Consider the following 13414-nt stretch of genomic DNA (forward strand, 5'->3'; position numbering starts at 1 on the left):
CTTCCAAAACTGCTATATAGATTCAATGCAATCCCAATTGAAATCCTAGCACCGTACTTCATGAACCTTGAGAAAACAATCCAAAAATTCATTTGGAACAAGAAGAGACCCAGAATAGCAAAAGCAATTCTAGGTAACAGAGACATGGCAGGGGGTATCACAATCCCCAACTTGAAACTATACTACAAAGCTACTGTGATAAGAACAGCATGGTACTGGCAAAGAAACAGACCTGAGGACCTGAGGAACAGTTTAGAAGTTGCAGAAACAACTCCAGACACAGCCATCTCACCTTTGATAAAAGAGCCAAACACCCTCACTGATGGAAAAATACCCTCTTTAATAAATGGTGCTGAAAAAATTGGGTTTCAACTCACCAAAGATTAAAACTAGACCTATATCTCTCACCATGCACTAAACTAAAATCGAAATAGAATAAAGATCTAAATATTAAAATAAAAATGCTGAATTGGCTGGAACAGAGGTTAGGTGGAACTCTTGAAGACATTGGGGTAGGAAAAGATTTTATGAACAAAACCTCAGTTGCCCGTGAACTAGCACAAACAATCAACAAATGGGATCTTTTCTCATTGAAAAGCTTCTGCACAGCAAGAGAAACCACCAGCAGTGTGAAGAGACAACCCACAATGTGGGAAAATATCTTCACCTGCTTTTCCTCAGTCAAAGGTCTACTCTCTAGAATCTATAAAAAACTTAAAAAGATCAGACCTCTCAAATTTAAAGACCCAATCCAAAAATGGGCTCCTGAAATGAACAGACCTTTCTCACACAAAGAAGTAGAAACAGCAAATAAATACATGCAAAAATGTTCAATGTCACTGGTCATTCGAGAGATGCAAATGAAAACAGTGCTAAGATTCCACCTCACCCCAGAAAGAATGGTTGCTATCATGAAATCAACCAATAACAAATGCTGGCAGGGCTGTGGGGAAAGAGGAACCCTGCTCCACTGCTGGTGGGAGTGTAGACTGGTGCAAGCACTGTGGAAATCAGTATGGAGATACCTCAAAGAACTAGAACTGGAAGTCCCATTTGACCCAGCTATTCCCCTGCTGGGTATCTTCCCCAAAGAATTAAAAGAATCATACCACAGTGATATATGTGCACCCATGTTCATAGCAGCACAGTTTGTGATAGCTAAAAGTTGGAAACAGCCCAAATGCCCATCAACTGGAGACTGGATAAAGAAAATGTGGGTTTTTTTTTTTTATAAAATGGAATACTACTCAGCCATAAGAAATGAGAAATTAGAGACATTTATAGCTAAGTGGATGCACATTGAGGCGATACTCTTAAGTGAAACAAATAGGACATGTATGTGTAAATACCAAATAGTTTCTATACTGTGAGAAATTGAAAGTGTAAGGACTAAAAAGTATAATAGATAATGTGATATAGGAAGAAAAAGGGCAAAAGGGAAGTGGAAGTGGGAGGGCTAGGGGAAAGGAAAGAAGGGAATGGAATTAATATGAGAAAATGAAAAAATGGTAACAAAGTCTTTGTAAATAGGGAGGGGTGGAGGAGTTGAAGGAAGGGCAGGGGAAGGGGGAAAAATAAGAATCAAGAGAGATTATGTAAAGTTGCAAATTTCCAATGATGAATGTAATTATATTGTATACCTAAAATGTACCACTAAAATATATACAAAATTTTTTTAAAAAGTAAACAATATAGAACTGTCAAGTCAAAATTAGGATCACAGAAGTGCTGCCAATTGGCTGTTATTATATTGTTAAGAGTTTTATGTTCATTATTTCAGTTAACCCTTAAGATTCTCATAATCCTTATAAATAGGTTTAAATTTCATTTTACAAATTAGTATGTTGAGGTTTAGACAGGTTAAAAACACAATCAAGAGCATGAAGCCAGTAAATATATAACCCAGTTTTTAGGGTTTTTTTTTGGTTTTTTACTACAAAATTTAAGCTGTTTCCATAGGACCTTTGTTTCAGAGATCACTAAGGAATAGATGAAAAAGTAACTCAAGATTTATAGGGTGGAATACAATAGGGTCTGATGCATTAATCACTCAAGTGAGGCCTAGGTCCCTTGGCTGCCCTTTCAAATGTCTCTTCCATAGCCAGACATCGGTCTCTGAGTCATCTCTGTACTTCATTTGTTTCATTCAGGTATTATGAAAGTGAAAGGCTGGCCCATTGGTCAATTCACTCACATTTCTATCTGTGTAATCCATCAATACTGAAAAAGATGAACCAAGGGGAAGAGTGAGGGTAAGTCAGTGCAGCTCACTCCTGAAAAGCAGGGAAAAGGATTGTGTCCATGTATTTGGTGAGGAGTAGCAAAAGAAAAAAAAGTAGAGAAATAAAGGACAAAAGGGAAAGTAAACTGAGAGGAAATTGAAATGTATTAAAACAAGTTTATTTTCCTAGAAAGTTTAGTTAAAAAAAAAAAAAAACTTCCAGGGCTGGGGATTTAGCTCAGTGTTTCCGCCGCCTGCCTTGCAACCACAAGGTCCCAAGTTCAATCCCCGGTGCCAAAACACACACATACACACACACACACACACACACGCGCGCGCGCACACACTTCGAATGCAAAGCAAAGAATTAGTGTAGCTACTATCTCTGAGTCAATATTAATATTTGTGCAGATGTTAAAAAAGGAAATAACACTGTGCCTGTTATTTTACTAAAAGTAGTATCAACTAATCAAATTTTGTGAATGTTTAGACTACTATGAAAATGTATTAGGACGCTCTCTGAGATGCTTATTTCTCAGAGTAAAGCTTGATTCTCCCAGTTAAAGCATTCTTGACTTTATTCCTAACTTTATTCACTAACCTTAGATATTCTTTCAGAGTCTTGATGTTATCTATTAAATGAGAGATTGAGATGAAAATTCTAATAAAAATAATCGCTAGCATTTCTGATTGTCTTTCATATACAGTGGGACCTTGGTTCATGAACTTAATTCATTCCATGATTCTGGAAAAGATGACCACATTCATGTTTGTTTAGGAAAGATGGTCATGGTTGCTGCCCGACGTAGAATTTGCAAACAAAAACAAAATTTAACCAAATGCTTCTGTTTGTATACCCTGGTTTCTCTTCAGATTGTATAAATCTCTTGCCTTTTACCAAATGCTTCTATTTGTGAAACAAATTGTTTGCAAATAAAAGCATTGGTGAACTGAGGTAACTCTGTAGTACTAGGACTCATATTAGATGGATATATATTAATACATATACTATATATATATACATGGCTTATTAGTGATTTAACTAAAATATATAGTGTTTAGTTCTGAAATTTGACCCTGATCACATTGGACTCCAAAGCTTTTAGCCACTATGTTATCGTGCCTTCTTATAGATGTGACCAATTACAAACCTAGAGATAGATGTGAATCTTTGTTTTTTTTTTTTTTTGGTACTGGGGATCGAATTGAGGTCCTTGCGCTTGCGAGGCAGGTGGTGGAACCACTGAGCTAAATCCCCAGCCCCGCTAGATGTGAATCTTTGAATGTCATAGGACTTGACTAGTAACTTTTCTCTTTAACTCCAAAGCCAAGCAAAAGTATATTGGTATTGGAAAATTGCCTGGCTGAATCTGAGTGAAAGGAACAAAATAAGCTAATAATCTTCTTAAGGAGGACTGTATCTTATCATTCCACTCTGGTGCCCACACTCATTCTGCTCTCTTTCTACCACATTTAAGATGATATTTTGCACATGCTACACACTCAGTAAATTTTTTGACCACAGGTAGAAAAAGGCTAAAAATGATCAATTCTGCATGATAAAAACTCCTTTGGCTTTCTTCAGATCCTAACAGGTGTTTAATGTGGGCAAACTGATTACTAATAGTAAGAGTTTAATGTTAAGAGTGACTGTTCAGAGGCATGAGAGCCTGCTGCAGGTGATGATGATGGATCCAGGTGGGGAAGAACAGCTGGTGCTGCCTGCTAGGGGACAAAAAATTGCAGGTACCTCCTTTGGAAGCCACGCCTTAGTTTCTGTGACAGTGAACTCCTAAGACACTTTCTGCTATGTTGAAGCTCTTCCTGCATTATCTCGTCATCGTTCTACTTGTCAAAATGTTCTGTCACTATTTCAGAGGCACTTGGTTTGCCCTTGATTGTATTTCTGGATAGTATTTTTTTTTTTACTTTTTCCTAGAAAAAATGTTTCTCTTCCCCCTTTCAAGTCAATTTTATTTAATTCTTTGCTTTTAAATGACATACAGTAAAAGAAAAAAACGCTGCCCATTTACTAAAGTATTTGTACATACTGGATCTGCAGAATATTTATTATAATTTTCATCAACAACAAAACCCTATGCATAATGATTAGCTAATAAATTAACTAAAGGTACTCTATCCCAATCCTAGTTTCAGAAAAAATATATTTAATGCATAGATATGATGTGATGACTTTTCTCTGAATTCTGGAATAAGTCCCTTGGTTAGTCACAGAGAGGTCCAAATAATTTGTGCATATATTTTTAGTTAAGAAACACATAAGATTTTATCTCACTTTGAAGCTATTAAGATTGTATGTCTGTTATTCATTCACTTAAGTGTTATTTCAACTAATACTCACTGCGCTTCTATTTTGAGCCAGGCCCAGTTGTGCATGAGGAACAGAGTAGATGAATGTAATACATTCTGTGGCCCTAAGAAGGGACAGGCCGAGAGTAGGGTGGTACAAGTAAATACCAGTTTCAGGGGATTATGATAAGAGACTTGAACTACCATTTTAGAGGTGAGGAAGCTGCAAGTTTATTATGAGTGAAACAGACTGGGGAAAGAAATGAGGGAGAGTAGGAAAGAAGACAGGTAAGACTGGATAATAAAGAGCTTTGTAAATTAACAAAACAACAACAACAACAACAACAAAAGATGTCAAATGACTTTCTACCAATTGTGAAATTTGTGTATTTTGGATGGTAGTTTTAGTCCCAATAATACTCCTTGACTTAATTAGAGATGAATATGTACCTTGATAAAGAACCACTTTGAGCTCTATGTAATTATCATGGTGAAATAATTCTATGCACCTATTTGTACTAAATTCAAATGTGATTATTAAGTGTGCCTATGTCCTCAGTCACCCAAACTTAACACTTACAATATTAGGCATAGCTTGACTTTCCCCATACAAGAAAGGTACATAAATTATAACTGATATTTTTAAAGTAAAAATATTTAATGAAGAATATATTAGCACTTCTTTTTTTTTTTTTTTGTTACTGGGGATCGAACTCAGGATCTTGTACTTGTGAGGCAGACGGCGGCACCACTTAGCTAAATCCCTGGCCTGCTTATTAGAACTTCTTTTTACAAAACCTTAAAGCTTTTCCAGAAATGCTCTTACATCTCCTAAAAGTATTAACAGTATTTCTGTTATAATGTCTAATTTGTCATCTGTGACATGAAGCTAATGGCATCTGAATAGCGTGACTGCACCTGTTGCTGTACTAGCCTTGGGGAAGACCCAGCTGAAGGAAGGGAAACATTTTTTGGAACATTTTGATTATTGTTGTTACAAAAACATATTGTAATCATCTTTTACTTCCTCAGCTCTCTTTCACTTTCAGCCCACTGTAACCTAGCCTCTTTTCCTAAACACCACCAAAGTAGGTCTTGCTAGGTCACAATTAACTACTAAATATCAAAGTCCATGAGCAAATTTAGGGTCTTATTTTATGTGGCCCCTTGACACTGTTGCTCATGGTATCTACATTTTTGGCATTTGTAACCCTGACTACTTGTCAGTATTTGCACACTTTGTTTTCTCTTTGAATGTTGGGTCTGTAATGGCAACTTTTATGAATCAACATGGCTAGGTCATAGACTCCAGTTGTTTAATCAAACACTAATGTAGGTGCTGCTGTGAAAACATTTTATAGATGTAGTTAACATCTATAATCAGTGGCCTTAAAAGAAGATAATGTGGTAGACCTCATGTAATCAGCCAGAACAAAAAACTGATTTCCTAGAAAAGACATTTTGCCTCAAGACTGTAGTTCTGACTCCTGCTCAAGTTTCTAAATTTCTAGTCTTCCAATGGCTCATCCTCAAAATTTAAGACTTGCCTGGCCTCCAAAGTTTCAGGATGCCAGGCCCTATAACCAGGTGAGCCAGCTCCTTGAAATAAATCTCTTTTAAAGTACACACTAATATATACATGTAAGTATACACCCTATTTGTTATATTCCTTTAAAGGCCTCTCACTGTAAATTCTTTCAACATTTTACTCCTCATGGTTTCTCTCTCTCTCTCTTTTTAAAGAAATTTACTTTAATTCCAAGAGATTATAGTGAATTTTCTGCTTCTACTTATGCTACAAAGCAAACAGGAAAGAAATAAATTTCTATAATATAGAACATAGACTTTATTTTTTAAAATAAATATCTAAACTGTTTCCTTAATTGTATATGTACTATACATAGTAATTCCATTTTAGATTTAAAGTCATGATATGATTAGAACATTTTATTAAAACTGTTGCCTTATGGGGCTGGGGATTTAGCTCAGTGGTTCTGCCGCCTGCCTCGCAAGTGCAAGATCCTGAGTTTAATTGTTGGTACCAAAAAAAAAAAAAAAACCCCAAAAACAAAACAAACACTATTGCCTTGTGCCTGTGGAGGTTAAAGACCACACCTGAACTTATAATGGCCTCCTGTCTTAAATCCAAGTTAATGACAATGTTCTTTGATAAAAAATTTCTATAAACTGTTACTGACTTCATTTAATTAAAAATGGTTTCAGCAAATATTAAAAGAAAAATTTCTTTTATTTCTTCATGATATGAGAAAAAAAAGAAAGCCCCTGCTCAGCAGGACAAAAATGATTTTGATGCTTTCAACTTCTGAATTGCCCAGTAATGTCAAGTGATTTACAAACTGGGAGGCAAATTATTTGTGTTAATAAAATTTAGAACTGTCATAACATGGGTATAATAGAAATAAGAACATCTTTGACCGTCCATATCTGGTAAAGCCTGGAGTTAGAAATTACTAAATGTGCCAAGCAACTGATCTTTGTATGAGTTTTCTAGGGAGAGCTTGCCAGTTACTAGGAAGACATGAACTAAAAATTTCTTTAATATGGGATTCCAAATGACTCAGAGATCTTCAGGTGGTATGTATGTTTGGCTTCATAAGGGCAGACACACCAGAATAGATTCTTTTTACACTTCTTCTCAGCCACCACTCTCTTTTCTGGGTGGAGACCAATATTCCTTGCATGTCACCCTTTGTGCTATCCATATCAAGCCTCTTCTAGAAATACTGGATACAGACAGTGCTACCATCTTTGATCTCTCTCTTTATAATTAATTCATTTAATTTCTGCAACTGTGTCTATATCTTTGACTCCCAAATATTTACCCTGGTCTCTTTTCTGAACTCTTAATCATATTTATATCTACTAAACATCTCCACATCGATACGTTCATCCTATCTTAAATGTGAACAAATATAATTTTTGTTTTGCTTTTTTCCACCTCAACTCCTTTCTTTCTTTCTTACCTACCATAATTAATGCATCTCTTCACATAATCATCCATAGAAAGATCCAAGCTGCTCTCAATTCCTCCCTCTCTTTCATCTTTATTGAATCAGTCTTTAAACTTAGATAGGTTTTCCCTTTTTATCTCTTCCTTTCTGACAATTCCACTGCCTTAAGTTAGAAACTCCCCAGTCGTCTTTTGCACGGACTTTTTAGAACCTGGTTATCATGTTTTTCTAAATATATGATTTCTTTTTTCACACCTACCCTTTTGTATTATACTGCACAATCGACAAAAATTTATGTATCTTATTATTACTACATTGGATAGTAATATTTCTTTATGTACTTTGTCTTTCCTTCTAGGTTTAGAGTCATTCATTACATTTGTATTGAATGAATGAACATGATGCTCACTGTGCTTTTTATGATAAAGACATACTAATTTGATAGAAGTATAAATTATGTTTCTCTATAGAAAAAATAGGTAAAAATATTAGACTATTTAATCCAGCTACTTTTTCTGGCAATTAGTATTTTTGTAGTGATTCAAGTCATTCCAATATAGGTATTTTTAACCTAAGATCCATAAATGAACTTCTAAGAGACTTGTAAGTCATTAAAATTTATGAGAAACTTTGTATATTTTTTTCTGTGAAGAATGACCGTGATTTTCAGAAAATTCTCAAAGAGATCCGTAAGACTCACTGGAGTGACTTTGTACCCTAACTATAGTGCTTACTGACTATAGGATTTTGGGTGACTTATTTAACCAATGAGTACCTTGCACAGCTTCCATGTCTTTAAATTTGAGGGTAGTGAGAGTAAAAGATTCATAAATTTGTTGAGAATATTTAATAAGTTATAAAGCACATACGCCTGACTGTGTAGCTGGATGTGAAAGATTAGATAAACATCAACATAATTATAGTGGGAGTTCTCAATATCCTTCTATCACAAATAGCTCAACTAAACAAAAGAAATCAACAATTTAGGTATACATAACAATAACATTCATCATAGGCAGTTTGTAACTGTATATGATAAATCTTACTTCTTTTTTTTCTCATTCCTCTCCCCTCCCTGCATCCTCTTCCCCTCCTTATTTACAAAAACTTTGTTTCTATTTTTCCCTTCTACTCTCTTTTATCATGTCCCTTCCTTCCTTTCCCCTCCCCCCTTCCCTTCTTCCTGTTCTCATTTGAACATTTTCTTCCCATTTCCCAATATCTATTGTACATTTGGTCCTTATTTACACTTTTGGTTTCTCACATCAGAGAAACAATGTGGTATTTAAACATGTGTGTCTGATTTATTTCCCTTAAGAGTATCATCTCAAAGTGCATCCATTTAGCTAGAAATCTCTCAAGTTTATCCTTCTTTATGGCAGAGTATCTTCTTTATTCACTCATCAGATGATGGGTATTTGGGCTGTTTGCAAGAGTTAGCTTTTACAAGCTGTGCCCCTATAAAGATGGGTGTGCATATATTGCTGTGGTTTGATGCTTTTAATTCTTTTGGGAAGATATCAAGAAGGGGAATAGGTGGATCAAATGGAACATCTAGTTTTAGTTTTTGAGGAATCCTTACACTGATTTCCACAGTGGTTGCACCAGTGTGTACTTCCATCAACAGTGGAGAAGGGTTCTTTTTCCCCCACAGCCCCACCAGCATTTGTTATTGGTTGATTTCTTGACAATTGCCATTCCTTCTGAATGAGATGGAATTTCAGTGTTGTTTTAATTTGCATCTCTCAAATGTGATGTTGAACATTTTTTCATATATTTATTTGGTGTTTCTGTCTTCATCTGAGAAGTGTCTTTTCATTTCAGATGCCCATTTTTTATTAATTCTTTAAATGTTTATTAAATCTTTAAATTTTTATTAAGTCTTTTAAACTTTTAGTTCTTTATATATTCTACATATTAGTCCTTTGTCTGAGGAACAGCTAGCAAAATTTTTTTCCACACTGTGGGATCTCTCTTCATTCTGTTGGATATTAAGTGTTAACTGTTTTAATATTTAGATCTTTCAATTTTAGGTTAGTGCATGGTGAGAGATATGGGCCTAGTTTTAGTGTTTGGGATGTGGGAAGCCAGTTTTTCCAGCACCATTTATCAAAGAGGCTGTCTTTCAGTGAAGGTGTTTGTCCACTTTGATTGAGATAAAGATTTATTCCAATTTTCTGTAGGGTTTTTTTCATGAATATGTGTTGGACTTTGTCAAATGATTTTTCTGCATCTACTGAGATGATCGTGTGAGCTTTGTCCTTGGCTCTGTTAATATGGTATTTTACATTTATTGATTTGCATATGTTGAACCAGCCCTGCAGCCCTAGGATGAATCCTACTTGGTCTTGGTATATAATCTTCTTGATGATTTGCTACATTATGTTTGCCAGTATCTTATGGAGGATTTTTGTGTCTGTGTTCATTAGAGATTGGCCTGTATCTCTCTTTTTTGGTTGGGTCTTTCTCTGGTTTTAGTGTCAGGGTAATGCTTACTTCCAGGAATGAGTTTAAGAGTATTGCTTCCTTTTCAATTTAATTAAAGAGTTTGAGGAGTAGTGGCATTAGATCTTCTCTAAAGTTCTTGTAGAGTTCAGCAGTGAATCTGTCACAACCTGGGATTTTCTTTGTGGTAGGTTTTTAATTACATCTTCAATTTCATGGACTGATATTGCATTATTTAAAATTTTTATATTTTCTTCATTCAGCTTTGGTAATTCATATGTATGTAGAAATCTGTCCATTTCTTCTGTGTTTTCCATCTTACTAGAATACAGGTTCCTGATGTAGGTATTAATGATATTCTGGATTTCTACAGGATTCCTTGTGATCTTACCCTTGTTATTCCTAATTGCATCTATTTCAATCTTTTCTTTCCTTTTTTTGATAAGATTGACTAAGGGTCTGTCAATTTTTATTTAATCTTTCAAAGAACCAATTCTTTGATTCAATGATTCTTTTCTTATTCTCAATTGCATTAACTTCTGCTCTAATCTTTATAATTTCTTCCCTCATACATACTCTAGGGTTGACTTACTCTTCTTTTTCTAGAAGCTTGAGATTCAACATTGGTTTATTTATTTGAGCTTGCTCTGTTTTTCTGATGTGGGAATTTACTGCTATAAATTTCCCTAATAGGACTGTTTTCACTGTGTCCCATAAGTTCTAGACTATTGTTCTGACATCATTTAATTGTAGAAACTGCCTGATTTCTTCTTTAATTTCATCTGTGACCCATTGGTTGTTCGGGAGGCTGTTATTTAATTTTGATATGTTTATGAAGTTTTTGTGCTTTCTTTTGCCATGGATTTCCAACTTTATTCCATTTTGGTCTGATAATATGCATGAGATAATTTAAATTCTTTTCATTTATTTAAGCATGTTCTATGAGCTAGTATGTGGTCTATTTTGGAGAATGTCTCATGTGCAGCTGAGCAGAATTTGTATTCTGATTTGGGTGGGATACTCTGTAGACATCTATTAAGTCCATTTGTTCAAAAATTTGTTCTGATATTTCTTTGTTGATTTTCTTGTCTATTTTATCTGTCTATTTGTGACAGTGGGATATTAAGATCCCTCATTACAATTGCATTAGTGCTTATTTGATTTTTCATGTCTATTAATATTTGTTTTATATAGTGGGTGTGCTGACATTGGGTGCATATATATATTTAAGATTGTTAGCTCTTCTTCTTGGATCATTACCTTAACAAAGATGTATTGACCTTCTTGGTCTCTCTTGATCAGCCTTGGCTTGAAATCCACCTTGTCTGAAAATCTAATAGCTAAACCTACTTTTTTCTGGATTCCTGTCTCATGGAGTATTTTTTCCCATCCTTTGACTTTCAGTCTATGAATTTCTTTTTAAGTTAAATGTGTTTCTTGTATCCAGCATATTGTTAGATCTTATTTCTTGATCCATTCTGCCAGTCTGTTCCTTTTGATTGGTAAATTGAGACCATTTACATTGATGGTTATAACTGATATATATTGACTTATCCTTGTCATGTTATTTTCCTGTTATTGGTTCTCTTTCCCTTCTTTTTAATTATGTGCCTTGCCTGGTAGATTAATTCTGTTGGGGTTCATGGAGTTGTTGTCTTTGTTATCTCTTTCTAGAATGTCCTTCAGAACATTTTGGAGTGCTGGTTTGGTGGTCATGAATTTCTGCAGATGTTCTTTGTCATGGAAGTATCTTATTTCTCCATCAATTTTGAAAGATAGTTTTGTGGGGGTACATCAACCTGTGTTGGAGTTGTTTTCTTTTAGGACTTGAAATACTTCACTATAAGGTTTCCTTGTCTGCTGTAATTCTGGTAGGCTTTACTTTATATGTGATTTGTTTCTTTTCTCTAGCAGCTTTTGATATTCTGTTCTCGTGTTGAATTTCTGGAATCATGACTATTATATGCATTAGGGTTTTTTATCAAGGCTAATTGGAGTTCTATATGCCTCATTCATCTGTATGTCAAATTCTTTTTCAATGCTTGGGAATTTTTCTGCCATTACTTCTGTGAACAGGTTTTTTATATCATTTTACCTATTTCCTGCATTTCATTGACTCTAATCAATCTTATGTTATTCTTCTTTGCATCATCTAGCACCTGTTGGATTGATTTTCATAGTCTCTTGCTATTTTTAAGAATTTTGTCTTTTCATGACCACTGACACAATCCTGTCTTCTATATCTGATACTCTGTATTCACATTGGCTCATTTTACTGTGTATACTTGCAATGGAATTTTTAATCTGCTGGATGTGTGTTAGGGTTAGGATTAGATCCTAAATTCTATTCCCAAAATTAAAACCTTCTTAAGTGAAAAGACAAAGTTAATTGTTAATCACACTAAAATTTAAAAGGGCAATTACTTAAGTATCAGCCATGCTTCATTGGCAACAAAACACATCCTCCTCCAAGGCTAAACCACAGGTGCTCTTAAAAGAAATAGAGACCTGCAGGGCTCACCAGACCCAATGCGCCACCCACCACTAAGACCCAGGAGCAAGCGGGCACAAAGGATGCCAAACAAAAATCACCATCCAATTCAAGAGATGAGATACATATAAAGGACAACCATGGCTCCCTCTGATGTAGTTGCTGCAGTTTCCAAAAGTAGAAGGGGGAATTTCAGGAGACTTCCCTGTTGATTATGCCCAAAGCAGGCTTTAAGCAGTACAGGCTATAAAGAGTTAACCCTGCAATTGGCCTGGAGCTATATAGTCAAAGTTGAAAAACTGTGAACACGCTCTGCTAGACATAAAGAGGTTTTACAAGAAAAACCAAATTACAAATTTTAGCTAATAGATAAATGTACTTTTGTTTTCCAATTTGAGTTGATGTTTAATTGGTGAGCTTAAAAATTTCTTGTGCAATGCAAATTTTTGAATTGTAATTATACAGTTAACTTGCTTTTCTCTTTACTGTTTGTTGATTTATGATAAGAACACTAATTCAATGTTACTGTTCTCTTGGGAGACAAATTTAAAATGTAACAATCTGAGAGGAGAAAAAAGGGATACTTTAAAATTCAAGCAGCTGGAGCCAAGTTTGTTATAAAATGTTTATAGTAAGTGAGGCGAAGGAAAAGATAATAAGTAGGCTATAAGAAATATACTTTTGATACAAAGGGATTTTGTATTATAAAAGTTTTGTCTTATTAAAAGAATAAAAAGAGAAAGTAACAAGACTAGAAGGCTTACTTATGTTGAGAAAGTTTGCAGAAGTGATTTATCAGGGAAATATGTATATTTGCTTGTTTGTTTGATAAAAGCCAAGCACCTGCAGCCAAGTTTGTTCTAAAAGGTTTATAGTAAGTGAGACAGAGGAAATATATTAAGAAGGCTATAAGTACAAGAGATATATTTTGTTATAAAAATATTTTGTATGAAAAAATTTTGTCTTGTTAAAAAG

This window comes from Heterocephalus glaber, unplaced genomic scaffold (assembly GCF_053883595.1).
Source record: "Heterocephalus glaber isolate CG9 unplaced genomic scaffold, H.glaber_assembly_v1.0 deba00001442, whole genome shotgun sequence".
Classification (NCBI taxonomy): Eukaryota; Metazoa; Chordata; class Mammalia; order Rodentia; family Bathyergidae; genus Heterocephalus; species Heterocephalus glaber.